We start from the raw sequence: 17,315 nt of genomic DNA, 5'->3' as shown, positions 1-17,315 counted from the left end.
TTTATTGGGGTAGCATTGGTTAATACAGTTATATAATTTTCAGGTGTACATTATAATTTGACATCTATATATTCTGTTGAGTCCAATTTCCTTCAGCTACCATATATTTGATCCCCTTTACCCACTTCACCTGAATTTTCTTTTATTCGTGTCTTATAATCTAGTGTCATCGTTTTTATATTTGAAGCCTTAATTATTTCAGGCCACCGGCAACCCCTCTGTGACAGTAGTATCCTTTTGACAAGCCTCATTAATCCTTCAGCACTTACTTCTTTTCTGGTGCAACAAGATGCAGGGACTCTTTCCCCCAGTGACCCATTTTTTTTCCAAGAAGTTTTGGTCCCTTTTAATGATAAATAATATTTAGAAACCAAGACTAGGTTCCCATTGTTTCTGGGACTAAATGAAGTAATTGATTTGAGAGTATTTAGTAAAACACAAAGCACCACACTATTATTGTTGCTAGTGTCATCAAACAAGCATTCAGCTTGTGTGGACCAGTGCTAAAAAGCAACACCAATGTGAGTCTGAGTTTAGAGAATGAGTAGAAGACACGGGACGCATGTAAGGAAGGAGAAAAATAAGCTAACTTTGTCAGATACGACATGAATCCTTATCTCATGGCTCTAAGAGAGTAAATAGTACAGAAGAAAAGACTGTGGACTGTATTCTCACTTTTTCCCAAAGTCGCTTTATGTGATATTTCAGATAGGAAAGAAAAAAGTATTTTATTCTGTTCATCATTTGTAGTCTTTTTAAAACTGAAACACGCACCTGAAAAATGATGAAACGTGATTTCTTCTGTTTTTACCTTTGTAAATATAGAACTTATTTTACTTTCCCTGGTGGATGTAGTGCCCATGTCACATTTAAGGAGTTAATGTGGAGGCATTTTTGAGTTTCTCTGTGGGCAAATGGATTGTTGTGGGTTTTGCTTTCTGTGATTACAAATAAAAGCATATCTATTTGGCTATAATTTAATCTTTAAGAGTCAGATTAGAAACGTCATTTGGTTTAATTTCCAGTCTCTCCTGCTTGTGCTGCATCTCTTTGTACTCTCAGATTAAAACTTTTTTAAACAACATTCTTCTATGAGCCCCTGGGTTATGATAAATTGGACGGAGCGTAGAGACCAATAAACAGCTGATGCTTAGCGTCTCATTAAGGCCAGGGAAAGAGCAAAATAGCCCAAATGTCCAGGACACAGCAATTTTTTTTTTCATTTTAACTTTGCCAGGACTATTTCTTCTGACTATGGTAGCAAAAGGAAGGATGAGGATGGAGTAAGGGAGACACACACACACACACACACACACACACACACACACACACACACTCACACACACACCTAAGTCCTTTTTTCATAGGAAGCCAGGCTAAAATGCACTTCTGAATTGAATCACATACAAGTGAAGTCCAGAATGCTGGGTAAAGCCCGGTGGTTTAGCACAGCTCTGGATTTTCATTAAAAATGGCAAGAGCCACAGTCATATCTCCATTTTCACAGTCTCCCCTGTGGATGGTAGTAAGGGTCATGATGCCAGGGTATATTTCTTAACCTTTTGTTGTTATTGGTGGTGGTGCTGTAGTGATGATGGTATTCTAAACCACAGATGGAAAGAATTAAATTTTTCATAATCTTCTATTTGGTTGGGAACATGATCATCAGAACATGAAAGTCCTTTTCTTGCTTCACATTTTAAAAATTATTTTCCTTTTATCTTTGACTTCCATTTTCACCCCCGATCCCCCATACATCCTCATTGCCATATGCTTGATGTGTATCTGTCCTCGGTAGAGATGTCATTCTGTTTATACCTTTTTTATTCAATACTGTTGTATGTTCACCTCATTCAAACCTTCTAACAGCTGCACAGGACTCCAGGACTTCTTCTACCACCTTTGACTTGTTTGTGTTCCTCACTCTGAGCAGCTCCTGCCATCACATACACTGAATTCAGCCACCTCATACAGGTTCGCCACTTAACCAGTTCATTTGTGATCAGGCCTCATGAATACTCTCACCATTGTCCTTCATCCGTTATTAAATCTAGGATTTAAAAATTCTTTTTTGTTGATGAGGTCCTAATAACCCGGTTTGATAACATGTGTTGGAAGGAATTGCAAACTTATTAGAAAATGCTTTTAAATTATATTATAGAATGAGTTATCTCTGGATTTCCTTTAATCAGCTATTTCCAGCCATGATTTATAGGTTCTAAAAAATATCAGCCAAAGGTAGTACGCTCACCCCCCCACCCCCCAACTTTTTCCTCATATTTGTCATATGATTTTGTGATATTTCTTCTGTGAGGCCTTTAGCCTTTTATCTACTAACTCTAAGTTACTTAGAATGTATGATAGTCACACATTCATCTTCACTGGTACAAAGCATGCCTATGCTAGAAGGCATCATTTATTAGTGAAATATGCATTTTCAATACAAAGATCATTATGTAACATTGTTTTCTCCTCTTATTTGCCTATGTGCAGTATCACAAACTCTTGATCAAAATGGCTATCTGACTTTCTTGTCTGGCTGCACAGGTGTTAAAAAGAAAATTATCCTGAACAAGGATATTTAGTGTAAGTGATCAAGCATATACCCTAAAGAAGAATGCAGCCAGTCAATAAAGATGAAATACTCTTTGTCTGTTTTTCACTCTCTCTCAGTTAGAGACTGCTGAGTGTTCACCTCTGGGCTATAGGCATATTGAGGGTGACATTCTCTCTTTCAAAGATAATCCTCATGATAGGATGCACTTAATTTATGCTGTTGATGGGGCGGGACTGAACTGATTTGCATATCATCAATACATGAAAGTCCTGACTAGAGGGCCAGACATCCAAATTAAAGTATTCCCTGTCAAGGACTTGCTGTGTCTAGCAAATTCTGGAGTAATGCTGATTGCAGGTGGTTAGTGAATATTGATGCTGTTCAAGATTTATAAGGCTGTGTTGGAGGGCTCATGAAACTTAAGATTTCTTTAGAACAATGTCCCTGTTAAAACTACTTTTGTTCAGACCCAGCTGGACATTCAGTAATGCCAGCCACTGAATAAGACCTTTCAAGTGCCTCAGCCCGCCTCACCTGTCAGACTGGCTCACTGGTTTATAAATGAAACCCTGTTTGCTTCCTAAGCTCTTGATCCTCCAACTCCTCTCTACTCTTCTCCCGTATTCTTACTTTGGCTTCTTATTTGAGTGTCTTAACCCCCCTGTCACATGTCATTACTTTTCATTTACTGCTTTTCTTCAGGTGACGCACAAATAGCTCTGGGTCTATCTTAGTATGTCTATGCTATTTTTACCTCCTCCTTCCCCTCATTAAAAAAAAAAAAAAAATCTCTGTTGTAAAACAAGTCTCTCCTTTCATGGCACTTGGCTTTTAACTGAATGTCCTGACTGCCAATTTCTCAAGGTTTCCCTTTATGCGATCTTTGTGCATTTAACACAAGCTTCACTTCCCCTGTTCTCAACAGCCAATCGATCATACATTTTATTGAGCAGCTTCAAATTAAAATATGACATTATAAGAAATTTACAAGCAACTCCTGCAATCTAGAAAAGCCTGTCACTGAGGTATCTTCTGCCTTTTTCTAACATGGCATCTTTGTGCTCACAGGCATTTCAGCAGAAGTCATTTGTGAGCTCAGAATTCTACTCCCTTTTCTTTATTTCTTTATTTCTACTGGGTTCAAAATAAATAGATATTATTCTGTCATGCTATGTACGATGACCACAATAACTACATTTTTTTCCTCCATGTCCAATTCCATTTTTTTCTGCATCAACATCCACAAATTAACATTATTTATGATGTACCAGTGTAAAAAGAGTCTACCAGATACTGTTGAAAACACATGGAGTCCTCCATCAACTAACATGAAACCAAAAACCTGTGTAGAGGAAAGTTTGTCTAAATGATTTCTTAAGTATTTTCCTGACTCCTTGATCATATTCCCCATGATGTTGTGGTAAAAATGAGAAAGAAGAATTAGAAAGGTGTGGGCAAAACATAGACAATGGGAGAGGAAGGGGAAAAAAGCACAAGACTGTGGCAGTTTAAGAAAAAGTTAATGATCTTAGGAACGTGGAAATTTCATTGGCCCAAATACATACAATGGCTACGTTTTGCAAAGAACATATTTTTCAATCAATTTGAAACATAAGTCACAGTAAATGGACAATGTAGAAAAAAATTTGAGTTATTATTTTCCAGAATACTAAATAAAACACTCATAGTTCTTCAATTATAAGTTGGTATTAGAAGCAAAGGAGGAAAAGAGTCACAAAAATATGGAAAATGATATTATAAATATAATGTAACATCAAACAATGTCTTATAGGATCCTTCTCTCATTAACTTTTCTAACCAACTCGATGGTAACTGTTTGAGAAAGAATATTCTGATATAGACAGTGATCATGTACAATATTTCCTTTTACTTTAAAAGACAACATGTCTTTTATGTAGAGTCTTTTGTAGCCTAGAAATCTAATGATAGGATGTAACATGAAAGGACTCTTACTCTACATCACAATTCACCTTTCTTTTCAAACAGGGATTTCATATCCATCATCTATATTCTTTCATTCCTATCAATAGGAGGATTTAGGACTTCAGTGTACATTTAGATGTACTATTGAATGCGTTCTAAATACTGAAAGTGTATTATAGTTCTGACAAATTTTATTTCAAATATCTACAAATAAATATCCCCATAGCCCATTAATTCTCTCCTTTCGTGGTACAAAGACCAGAGAAAGAGAAACGATAGGGATTAAGAAACTTCATATGTAATTTTTGGTGGCTATCACCCTAGGGTCTACGCACCCATAAACAGCGGAAAGAATAAGTATGGATGTCCTACATTTTTGAAATGTGGATTTCAGCTATTCACAAAACAAATTACTTTAATATATACATTTTTAGAAATGGTTCCACATATGATATTGCATTTATTAAGCCATTACAGTAAATGTTTTATGATTTGAACTGGAAATATTAAACACTGAAAGAGAATGCCAAAGAAGCTTGTTGAATTTTAACTTGTTCAGAATAATCTGGTAATGCTAAGGTTAAAGACTGCCTAATTCAAATGGAATGTCAGTAGTACTGCTAGCTCTCCAATTCTATGAAGTTGCCGAGTGTTAAAGGAATGACTGATGTTTAGAATATTAAGATAACTCAAACTTCAAAGCTTGGAGAGCAGTAAACAAAATAGCTCCTTTTCGCATTTTTCAAAAAGAAATCAGAAATTTAGATCTAATGTCATGCAATTTAGCATTTGATTTTGTAGCATTTGATTTGGTGCCATTATCCAGCCTTCCGTTAAATTATAATGGTCCCAGTTGTGGAGACAGTCAATAAAATGAAGGTTCATTTCCTGCTTCCAGGAAGATCAGCCAAGAAATTTGGAACTTCTGAAAATGATTCTGCTTGATTGACTGGTAAATGAAAATTTTATTGAGTGAGAGAATACCTGAACTCTAATTCTCCTAATTTTCTTCATGACTTGCCCATTTCTCTTGTACATATGGTTTTCTCATAGGTTGGTTATAGCTCCAACAGTGAAAGAAAGCAGTTTGTATCAACTTGTAGGTGATTGAAAAGCTGAAAATAAACATGCATGAGGATTCATAAGCAAGTAAGAAAAATTGCTAGAAGAATTTTTGTAAAAATAAATGAAAAAAACCACGTAGGTAAAAATTTTTAAAAATCTGAAGAAAAGGAAGAGATGTACTCAAAATGGCTATAAATATGTCAAAGATAAAAAGCCTAAAATTGTATATTTAAATAGTTAACCAAGACACAAACTGAATGAAATACTTATACCATGTGTTTTTTTTTTTTCTAGTGACTTTTGAAACTGAATATACTCAACTGTTTGAGCTTAGAATTCAGATTTTTTAGGAAGTAATTCATGTTTTTTATATGAATTTCAGTGTTATAATTTCAATTATTCATTCCTGGATGTGTGATTTCAGTGAATCTTTATTGTGTGCCAGGTCCAATTCTAGGTACCTAGGATATATTAGTGAACAAAACAAAGAATTTTGCCTTCATGGAATGAGGAGAGACAGACAATAAAGAATAAACATTAAAGAGCAAATTATATGGTATATTTGAAAATTATAATTATGAAAAGTAGGATAAAGGAGATTGGGGATGGGAACTGCAGATTGCAATATGAAATAGGATGGTCAGGTTAAGCCTCATTGAGAAGATAAAATTTGAAGAAAGTCTTGATGGAGGTAATGGAGTTATTTAGAAGAAAAGAGTCCTACATCCAGAATTTAACTAAAAATAAGTTTAAGTTAATTTAAACAAAACATGAATTACTTAATGTGATGTTGACATAATGTTTTCTGATCTAATTTTTAAGATTCGCTATGGTATTTGATTATATCTAACTTAATGAAATAAAATGAGAGTAGTGATTGAATATGAAAGACAGGTATTATAATCTATACTTCTAAGACATAGATTAATTCCAACAATTTGTTTAAAAGTATACACAATAAGTACAAATTGTTAAAGTCCTTTAAAAACACATGAACACGATGACTCTATTTTCTGCCAAGTATAGACCAGATAGAGAGTAAATAAAACTACAGTGTCTTCCTCAACTATGGGAATGCTTGTGTTCATACATATGCATCATTTAAATATGAACTAGTAAAATCTGAAATGATTCTGAAAGTAAAAATTCCTGTTTATAATACTATCTCTAAAAATTCTTATTTATAATACTATCTCTTTTAAGCACACCTAAGTTAATAAGTAGTCTGTCTTAAAGTACCCATCCAGGAAAAAATGGAAAAATTTAAATCTATCTTTAATTTATTTCTTCTTCTTCTGATACCTTAGAAGCGTTAGGCTGAATTACAAACTAATTAGCTGAGAAATCCAGGGATTGAATTTCTGTTTCACCACTTACCAGCTGTGTGTCCTTGACACATAACTAAATCTAATTAAATCTGTTTTCTCAATTGTAAAATGGAGGTTCATAGCTCTGAATTGTTGAATAAAATGATGTGTTTAAAGAGGTTGGCACACTATAGGTATTAAATAATTTATATTAGAATCATTTCTTATGCTTCTTTAATTGGTCAATATTTAAATAAGTAACTGAATATAAACAACCAAAGACCAGTCCGAGGCCATATATAATATTAGGCATTATAGTATCATGGTGATATTGTTTTGGTTTTGGTAAGAAAGAACTTTTGTAATACTATGTGCTAGGGGAGTTCTAGAGCCGTTATTAAAAGAGGGCAGAACTTTAAATGGACCAAAAAGGAAGTGTAAGATTTGGGATGGAAGACCATAAGCAGATGATTGCGGAAGTAAACTAGTGATTATGGTGGGCATGAATGGGCAAAGAATTTGTGTGAAAGCAACAGTATTGAAAGCACCTAAACTGTCCTTTTTTTTTTTTTTTTTTTTTTTTGTCTTAAATAGTATAGTTCAGTAAGTGTAGCTATGGACAAATACTTTCATTTGTTGATATATTTTAAGATACATATTTTACTACACAGCTTTTTACTCCACGGTTGCCTGTTTATTTATTAAAAGCTCATGTAAAATGTTCTCTCTCTTCTATGGAAAATATCCCTTTACAACTTGTTTATTTAGCAAATACATAATCATCATAGGGCCTTCACTTATGCAGCCATGATTATGTGGCACATTTGCAAAATGTATGTTCATATCAGAACTCTGGAATAATATTCACTACAGATCCAAAAATTTGTTGTGAATAGAATTTCTAAATCAATGGCACATTTATTATTATTATTATTATTATTATTATTATTATCGTTGTTGTTATTGTTGTTGTTGTTGTTGAGTTATAACATACCTTAATGAGGTACACACATCTCAATTATACCTCCTATGTCTTTGCCACCCATGTGAAGAAGGCATTGTACCTCTTCCTAGTCAATACTACCTTCCATCTTAATTCCCATAGAAGTAAACATTATGCTGACTTCTGTCTCTGAGTATTAGTTTTGTCTGTTCTTGAACTTCATATAAGTGGAATAATACAGTATGTTCTCTTTTGTGTATGCTTCTTTCACTCATTATTATTGCCTGTGAGAGTCTTCTATGTAGTTGCACATAACAGAAATTCTTTTTCATGTATTCTTATTTTTTCTATGTAGTAATGTAATATATGAATATACCACAATTTATTCTACTGTTGATGAGCATTTAGGTGGTTTGAAATTTTATTCAATTATGAATAAAGCTACTAAGAACATTTTTGTAAATGTGTTTAGATGGACACAGTACTCAGTTCTCTTGGGTAGAAGTGGAATTGCTGCTTCATAGGGGACGCATACCTTTAGCTTTACTAAATATTACCCAATAGTTTTCAGAAGTGTTCATACTAATTCACACGCCCACCAGCCATGTATGAGAGTTTCAGTTGTTCTATCATTGTAGTTCTCTTTTCAGCATCTGGAGAGTGTTTTATTCCCAACATAGTTTTTAAAGTGTAATGAGATTATGACTTGATGAATTGAAGTAGCAATTATTTTTCATAATTGCAGTTCACATGACAGTATTTTTAAAAAGAACTTTTAAAAAAGAAATTTGGTTCAGTTTACTTTGGTGAAAGTATGTGAGCAGAATAGAACTTTGGGTACCTTCGTATTCTAAGCCTACATGGTTAATGACATACAAAACCTTCATTTGGCCTTTGAGCTAGCTATTTTACTAAATTGTAGTCAGACTTTATTTTTATAGCTGCTAATAAGAAAATCTCTCTCTCTCTCTCTCTCTCTTTCTCTCTCTCTCTCTCTCTCTCTCTCTCTCGCACTCTCCCTCTCTCCCTCTTTCTCTTTCTCCATTTACAGCATCTTTTTTGGCTTCATCTTGAATGAAATAAAAACATTGATGGAATAAAGAAAAACAAAAATGTATCATTTTTTAAATTACCTCTGCAAAATTTCCAGTGAAATTTGAATATTTCTGTTGTTTAAAATGGTACATAATCCAAAAATAATTTGAAATGTATTTTGTTCTTGCATTTAGATGAGACTATAATTGATATTTAGAGAAAATCACCACACTAAGATTTAAAATGAAATTGCGAAACCAAACTGATTATGACTCAGAAGGATTAAAGCATGATTCAAGAGCAATTGGAAAATTGTCCAGTTTTCTTGTCTTATTTTTCATCCTGCTTGCTTAGAATACATTCATCTTTCCCACTGCAGGGCAAGTTTAATAAAAATCTTTGAAGATGTCAAAGATGACTATGAATGACCCCTATGTCAGTATACTCTTTGCTTTTTTATAAACATACTTTATTTCTGATTTATTCTTCATCTAAATTCCATGGAGATACTGAATATTTTGGTTTAAAACATTTCCTACAATATCAATGTGCTTTCAAACTTTAATAGTCCAACTTAGTAGCATTGAAAACCTAATAAAAATAAATGAAAGATGAAGTACACAATAAACTAACGAATATAGTCTGTCTTCTTCAATCATAACAAGAAAACTTGGTCAGGAGTCAAGTGATTCAAGAAATTTATTTGATGGGAGAGAAGTTTTGTCCTTCGGTAATAAATTTGTTCATTATCTACTTTCAAAATCCTTTATATGAGTTACTCAACCTTACTTTATTTTTTATTATGAATAATTTTGTTTTGTTGATAGTGTATAGTTAATTTTTGTAGTTTGTAAGACAAAAGAAAACCACATTAATCATTTATATACATAAATTTATTATTTTGGTGCCTATTGATTGTCTTTTAACTCCTGGCCAGTTATTATTTATCCCCTAAATAGGAAACCTCAGGAGCATATTTCTTTCATTGATGATATTATATTGAATTCATTTTCTCATGCAAATTTTAAAAAATAAGATTTAGAGGCCTACTATCGAATTTTCAAGAGATTCAAGAAACATTTCTAGAAAATTTTCAGATTCACAAATGAATATAGAGCTTCATGGCCTTAAAAAAATCAATAGCCTTTGGAGCCGTGCTTCTAATAATTTGTAATATTCTGGAGGGTGCCACAAATTGAATTTGAAACTTGTTATATTTTAATTAATGGCCAATAAAGACTTGCCCTTCCTATAGACTGGGACACTTTGTATAACTCTTTCTACTCAGTTCTGCATCCTTTTATAGTTTCTCAAGGTGTTAGGCTGAACCTATGAAATTACCATTTTTTAGGTAAAATGTAATTTCAATATGTCATGCAATTCAGACTAACCCACTAATTATGACACTTTCTTTTTTGTCTTTTGACCACAGTATACTTTTTTGTGGACCAAATTTGTTGGAAAAAAGGATATCATCTGTGGTAAATAAGACAAGACAGTGCTTAGTAAATGTAGATGTCATAATAATTTTCAAAACACACATTTATTATAGTTAGAATAACTCAAATTCAAGAGTTCTAGGTAAAAGTATAATTATTATTTCTATTATTAAGTTTTAAAAGTACAAATTATAGTAATTATAGTCAATTTTAAAATTCTATTTCAAAGTATTTTGGCCATGAGGCAATATTGCTTAATTATTCTAATTTTATTTAAATAATCTAAAGATTAAAATTTAGCCTATTTTAACATCAATAGAAGTCTGATTTATCTGAAAAGTTCTTTCTCAGCATTTAAGAGCCGATAACCTCATGCTGAGTACTTTGCAGAATTCAAAGAAAATAGGGGATAAGTCCCTATTTTAAATAAATGTATATCATTTAATTGAAATTGCAAAAAATAATTGATGCATGAGAAAAGGTGATTTGTAATACAGAAAAATATAATATTTGTAAGCAGGAACAAGGAAATTATATAAAATACAAAGATTTTTTTGTGCATAAACAGTCCAATTCATTGACTAATGTAATTTTGACATTCACTCATTTTTGAGTGCCAATATTTTCCAATATTTGCCTTGGATACACCAGTGTCCCAAACATGTAAAGATGACTTTCTTCATGTAACTAGCAGAGTCAAGCAGGCAATAAATTGTAAACATAATGAATAAAATATTACAATATGATGGAAAGTAATAAGTGCTATGAAAAAAGGAAAAATGGAGCAAGGGATGAAGGGCTGTGGAAGGGGCATGGTTTTGATTTTCATTATGGTATTCAGCAAAGCTCAGGTTGGGAAGATGATGTATGACCAAAGACTTCATGGAGGTAGGAAGATATACCTCCATTGTTCATTCCTAAAGAACTTAAAGGGTCATATGCAAACACACAGACCAATATGTTTAGGGAATGAAACCAAGTCTCTTCCAGAAGAGCCACAGGAGTGAGCTCACTGAATCTGGAGACATAGTTAAATAAAATTCTTAAAGATCAGGATCTGAGATGAAGCAGATACAAAAGAGGGGCAGAGACATAGTGCCATCAAAGTGAGAAAAAGAAGGGCGAAGTTAGATTTCTATTTACTTCTGTGTTCCCTCCACTACCACTGAACTTCCTTGAGAAAAAAATGTTTTCTTTTTCCCAATTTGATTGTCTGAAATGTATGTGTGTCATCAAAATTGAGAAAATGAACTGACAAATGGTGCTAAACCAAGTTCTAGAATATTGTCAAAGAGAGAAAGTATAAGAAAAGACTACAGTTTAGGATGAAGCATAAATATGAAAAATCTTTAAAAATTCATGAAAGTCTCTCAATTATATGTTGTCTTGCATTTTTAGAATATAACATACTTAAAGGCAGAAATAATATTTTACATATAGTGCTTAATCTACTATGGACATGTTAAAATAATAGTTCCTCTACTAACAAATGAGGGGGAAAAATAGAGAAAGAATATACCAACTCATTCTCATTGATTGAGCCAGGTATCTCCAAATGTTAAGTGACTCTCGGAGACTATCAAGTATTATTGGAAGCTGTGCTCTTTTCCATACTGACCAGAACCATTATATGTACTTTTTAAGATGTTGATAAAATGTGATTCATGTTTCAAGAAATGACAGTCTTGTGCATCATTTTCTTGTGTGCTCAGAAATGAGCAACAGATGACAGTATATTAAAACAAACCATTTGCTTTGAAAATAACAGTGTCCAAAATCATTGAAGAAAAATACACATTTAACAGAAAATAGAATTAAAGGGACACTTTTTGGAGGAGAAGAATATCCTAACCAGCACATAGGATTCCCTGAAACTTGAAATCCCTTGTAATTATTACCTAGAGTAATCATATTTTTAGAAATATGATTTATTTATTTTATAGCTGGGGGCAGAAGATAGGGGTAGCAGCGACTGTATTTTAATATCAAAAAAATATATAGTCAGACCTATAGAGGAGTTAACCTAAACGCATTGAATCATAAGATCTGACTATTTAAAGAATACTGTAGAAAGGAAATAAAAACAGTAAAACATCAAAGTCAAAACCCTAGTCACAATTTTACTGAGCATCTCCCGAAGGTTTTAACAGAAATTGCTCCCCCCGGTGGTTGTTTTTGAGTGTTTTTTGTTTGTTTGGTTTTTTAATTTTACCTGGCCTCCCAATTTTCTGGCTTCATTATATTAGGTAACCCCAGGAAGGTTCACATTTTCTATAACTAAGAGGAACCTTGGGAAGCCAACTCAATGTGATTGCCCAATTTCATGCTTTCATAAGGAATGATGCTATGGATTATAGAGTGCCTAGTATATGATCATTAAGTTCAGGCTCGACATGATAGGTTCAGAAAAGGGCAATCATGCTTGATTCATCTGATTGCCCAACTGGAAATGAAAGAAAAGCAGTGACATAATTACCCCAGATTTTTTCAGGCCTTCAGTACTGTACAGCACAGATATTAAGCAAAGCTGGTTGTCAGAATGATCACAATGCATTTTAAAGAGGAAGATCACTGCTTTAATAAATAAAAGAAGACTTACAGAATCAAAGACAAAGGATATTTCTAGAATCTGTTTTGCTTGCAAACAGAATGTAAGAGAGCTTGGAAAGAAAGTTATTTGGTGAAAGGAGAAAAGCGGGAGACCTGAGGAAACTAGAATGGTATCTCTTTTGGATCCAGTCAGCTTTGTGACCTTAGTCAGATTCCCTGGGCCTCAGCTTTCTCACCGATGAAACAAAGGGTGTGGACAAGGGTGAGTGGTGTCTATGAATCCAGTATGTGGACAGAGGCAAGGAGTAGCAGGATCCATCTCACACAAAAGAACCATAATTTGAATATTTATGAAAGCAAAATTAGTCATCAAAAAGTGGAAGAAAAAGGTGGCTAATGGAGAATGCAGTTGCATTCTAATGCATTCAAAGTATTGATAGAGACAATTCCTCCCAGAAAGAAAAGAATGAAACATATCATCTGTCTCTAAATTTCTTTCTCTCTTAACTATTATCACCTTATTTTTCTTCATACTTTCTGTTTCTGGTAACCATGGCGATGCTCCCTCCCAGCAACCTTCTCCACAGCTGATCCTTTTGGTACACATTGTATTTGCTCCATTCACTGATGCAGGGAGCTAACAATGCTGCAAAAATTAATTTATTAACATTTTTTTCCATCGCTTTTGTCCAGGAAATAAATACAGGGAATTATTCCACACTTAACCTCCCTACATTAGGGGCACTGTAAAACAGGAATATTCAACTGTTAATTTCACTTGCTGACATAAAGGGACACTGATTATGCCAGAGATTCAATTCCCTGCCTTGGCCCTCAGGGACTATAAAGTCCCAGTACTCAAGCTGGTTGCCACCTCCTTTTGCTTTTGTACGTAAAAGGAATAAAATAGATTGCCCACAGAAATTACACATCAACCCGGGTTTCCTAATCCTCTTTGTTTTTTGCTACATTCTCCCTTGTTCAAGGAAGAGATTTCCAAGTGCGTAATTATCAGTTACAAGGGGACTGATTTTTTTTTTCCATAAGAAAATATACATAAGTATATTCATTTCTCTAATGAACACAGCTATTTATTTTGGAATATATATAAACAATATGTGATACTCAGTTTTAAAATATTATAATTATCTGCCAAGGGCAAACATCAAAGAATTTCTGATGTCATTAATGCGGAAAATAAAAATTCCCATAAACTGTCATTTAGTCACATCCAGTTTGTGTAGCCTAACTTATTTGTAATCCTATATACCAGAAAACTGTCTACTTAAGCACTCTGTGTGTGTGTGTTTGTCTGGCATTAACACAAAGGAGACCAGATGATGACATTCAAAGGCTTATAGACTCGACTCCTGGGGACACACTTGGATGGAGGCAATTAAAATGCCTGTCAGGCATTTGGTACCAGAAGCCCCTACGGCAAACCGCTAAATCATAAGCCAGGGCTGCACCTTATTGTCAGTGAATGATGGCGGAGCTGGGTGGCTTGTCATCATTCTCGAAAATTCTAAGGCTAGTGAGCTCTCTCTCTCTCTCCCACTCGCCTTATTTTCCTTTTCGCCACTGCGGGGACTTTTTCTAATTTGCAGCTTTCCTTTCCCCGACACACACAGACAGGAGCTGGTGGCTTGCAGACTGCAGTCTGTCTGGAGCTAGAGAGGCAGAGCGAGAGCCAGCCCATGGAGAAAATGCTCTGGGAGAATTCTGCAGCAATCCTCAAAGACTAGACTTGGGTGGTATCGCGGCATATGCGCTGGTAATGGTCTCGGGTTTTTACATTTTTATTTTGTTTTATTTTTAATCTTATTTTTTTCCAAGGATCCGCTTTATGTGATCTCAAAGCAAAATGCTTTAAAATTTGTTATTGAGCTTCCGAAAATTTCAAGTACTGCATTGTTTATACTACAGATCTCAAGACATAGATTTATTGTCTGGATATAAAGAATGCATTTTGCTTACTGGTAAGTGACAATTTTTAATATTTAGTTAACAAATCTATACATGTATGTTTCTTTTCCTTTTGTTTCGGTAGATTCTTCAGTTTGTTGTCTCCAGCCGAGGAAACATTGATTGGGAACCACTCATTCAGAAAATTAAAAGGTACCACATGTTTTGTTTGGATGTTTTAAATGAGGGAAAATCAGGGAGGAATTGGAATGTTGTTATTTAAAATAATCTCTCTGTGGCTGGTCTTTTATCTTTAAGCCTATGTTGATCGTCGTCTATAACGTGTATGATATCGTAGGCAGAGAATGCCATTGTCTGAGGCCGTTTTGATTAGATTTCTAAAGAATTTTTTTTGCCTGTGTTGCAAGTTATTAACAAATATTAGTATGTCTGGCTTATTTTGGGACTTTTATTATTAAAACGGCTAAAAAAAAGTACTAAATTCTCTCAATGAAAATTCAGTAATTTGAATGTAAGACAAATATACTAAGTAATGATTTTATATAAGGGAATCCTGCTAGTAATTTATTTATTTTTAATGACTAAATGAAATGGCTTGCCCTTCCTAGGTGGAAAGCACTAGAGACGAAAGCCCAGGAATGACTCAGTATTGTTGGGTTTTACAAGTAAAAGATTGTAACTTCAAAAATGCTTTAGTCTTTAGCAACAGATATATTTAAAGGATAAGGTTGTTAGTTATTAAAAGAACTGATTTTACATATGCTACATTTGGCATTGACAGCATAAGAAAGTAATTCTTTATCTTGCCACGAAAGCAATTAAATTCATTGATCGCGGCAGGCCTTATGCCTTACGTGAAAAATATTAATTTTCAAATTCAGCATTGGGATATATATTGATTGGAGATGACAAATATGGGTATTGTGCTTTCTTTAATTCTTTAAGACCATCTTTGACTTTAACATATCCTATCAATAAAACCTATATTTATAGTTTGGCTTTAAAAAATGGAAGACATTTTCTTCTGCCTTACTGAGAAGATCAATAACATCATTTAAGCCTTTCTTTGGCATTCACATAATACTTACCCTCAAGACTATCAGTCCGGAATATTTTACGTAGTAAGGTTAGTTTTTTAAAAATATACTTAAAAAATGGCTACTGTTCAACTTGTGATCCTGAAATACCAGAAGTATATGTGAGTGTACACCTATGCATGCGAATATTTACAGCCGTTGAAGGAGACTAATGCATTGTCCTTGTTTAATTTTCTCTGCAGTGTGTAATTATGAGAACCTTAATTTATTCATTCCACAAACACTTCACAAGAGCCTTGCTCCTGTGGGTGGTTATTGTGGGAGAGGGGGAAGGGGCAGATGCATCCAGAGTGTAGGCAGCATCATATAATATTTTTTCACAAGAGAATGAATTTATTAAAATGAATCAGTGTGGTATAAAAAGGGAAATTGCACTATTTCAGATTTCGAACAAAATCTAATAGGCTAATCTATTGGATTCATTTCATGTATTCAGAGATACATGAAATAGATTGCATTTTTTTCTCAGAAACTGCTCAGTGGAATCATGTATGAAATTCCCAAACAGGACTTACTATTCCTCCTGAATATTGTAAAACCTTTTTTTTTTAGGTTTCACTCACAGTAAGTTTTTTGTTTGGTGGAAAACAACAACAACAAAACCTCATCTATTTGATATTTTCCTATCTAACTAAATCCATGCAGTAATATATTTAATATGAGAGTCTTTCCTAATCTTCAGACTCATTTAGCAAGTCATATTAATTTTGATCTTTAGGGTATTTACATGAATTGGAAAAGGATGAAGTTATTATTTAACCACTAAAAAAAAGCCTTCAATATATTGTCAGTAGGAACTAATCAACTCAATTGCAACTTATCTGGGTACTGGAAAAGTGGCATATCATCTTGCTAAGAGCCTCTAGGTACCTAAATTTTCTGACATCATTTTAAAATTCATCTGGGGCAGTGTTGACAGAGTTTGCATTATAAACCAGAGTTTATTCAAATAGCCTGTTACATTGTCAAATTTGAAAAGAATTTGACTACTGGACTCAAGAGAATCAGGGATCTGTATCATGGTTTGTTTTTAATCAAAAATGTCTTTGTTAATTCCTTATTGATTTTTCGCTCATAGTTAATTCCTCACTGATTTTTCACTCATATCTTCAACACATAACATAGTGCCTGGACCGCTACGTAGGAGGTCAGTAAATGTTTATTTAATTTTTTGATGGATAAACGAATTCCATCTGCATTTCCCCCATTACTTTTTTGTTCTTTTTCACAAGATTTTGCACTGTAAGACAGACATTTAGTACATTTTATTTTAGTTACCCAAAATATTCATTGTCTCTTAATTTATAATAATTGGTTCAATAATACTGGGTAGAAAAACAGGCAAACCATGTGTAGCAATTTCTCCAGGCTCTATGGCAAAGGATTTTTCTGGCTTTGGGTTAAGATGGAAAGAATTTTCGAAATGTCCCCTTTCGCTTTCATCATCTTGGG

At 33.7% G+C, this 17,315-nt stretch overlaps 1 protein-coding gene across 13 annotated transcripts in view; it reads left to right on the top strand.

The window, feature by feature from the left end:
• Positions 1 to 17,315, top strand: part of MAP2 (microtubule associated protein 2) — a 259,216-nt gene that overhangs the window by 115,970 nt on the left and 125,931 nt on the right. For 4 of the 13 annotated variants that reach the window (XM_023536271.1, XM_023536269.1, XM_023536268.1 and 1 more), the window contains exons 1-2: positions 14,188 to 14,614; positions 14,891 to 14,958. The gene's annotated coding sequence lies outside the window, so the exon portion shown is untranslated. Of the gene's footprint in view, positions 1 to 14,186; positions 14,615 to 14,663; positions 14,820 to 14,890; positions 14,959 to 17,315 lie in introns of those variants that run through there. The other 9 variants (XM_023536270.1, XM_023536274.1, XM_023536272.1 and 6 more) reach the window with 5 other exon arrangements.

Source organism: Pteropus vampyrus, unplaced genomic scaffold, assembly GCF_000151845.1.
Source record: "Pteropus vampyrus isolate Shadow unplaced genomic scaffold, Pvam_2.0 Scaffold152, whole genome shotgun sequence".
NCBI classification, from domain to species: domain Eukaryota; kingdom Metazoa; phylum Chordata; class Mammalia; order Chiroptera; family Pteropodidae; genus Pteropus; species Pteropus vampyrus.
This window is presented reverse-complemented; position numbering and strand designations above follow the sequence as displayed.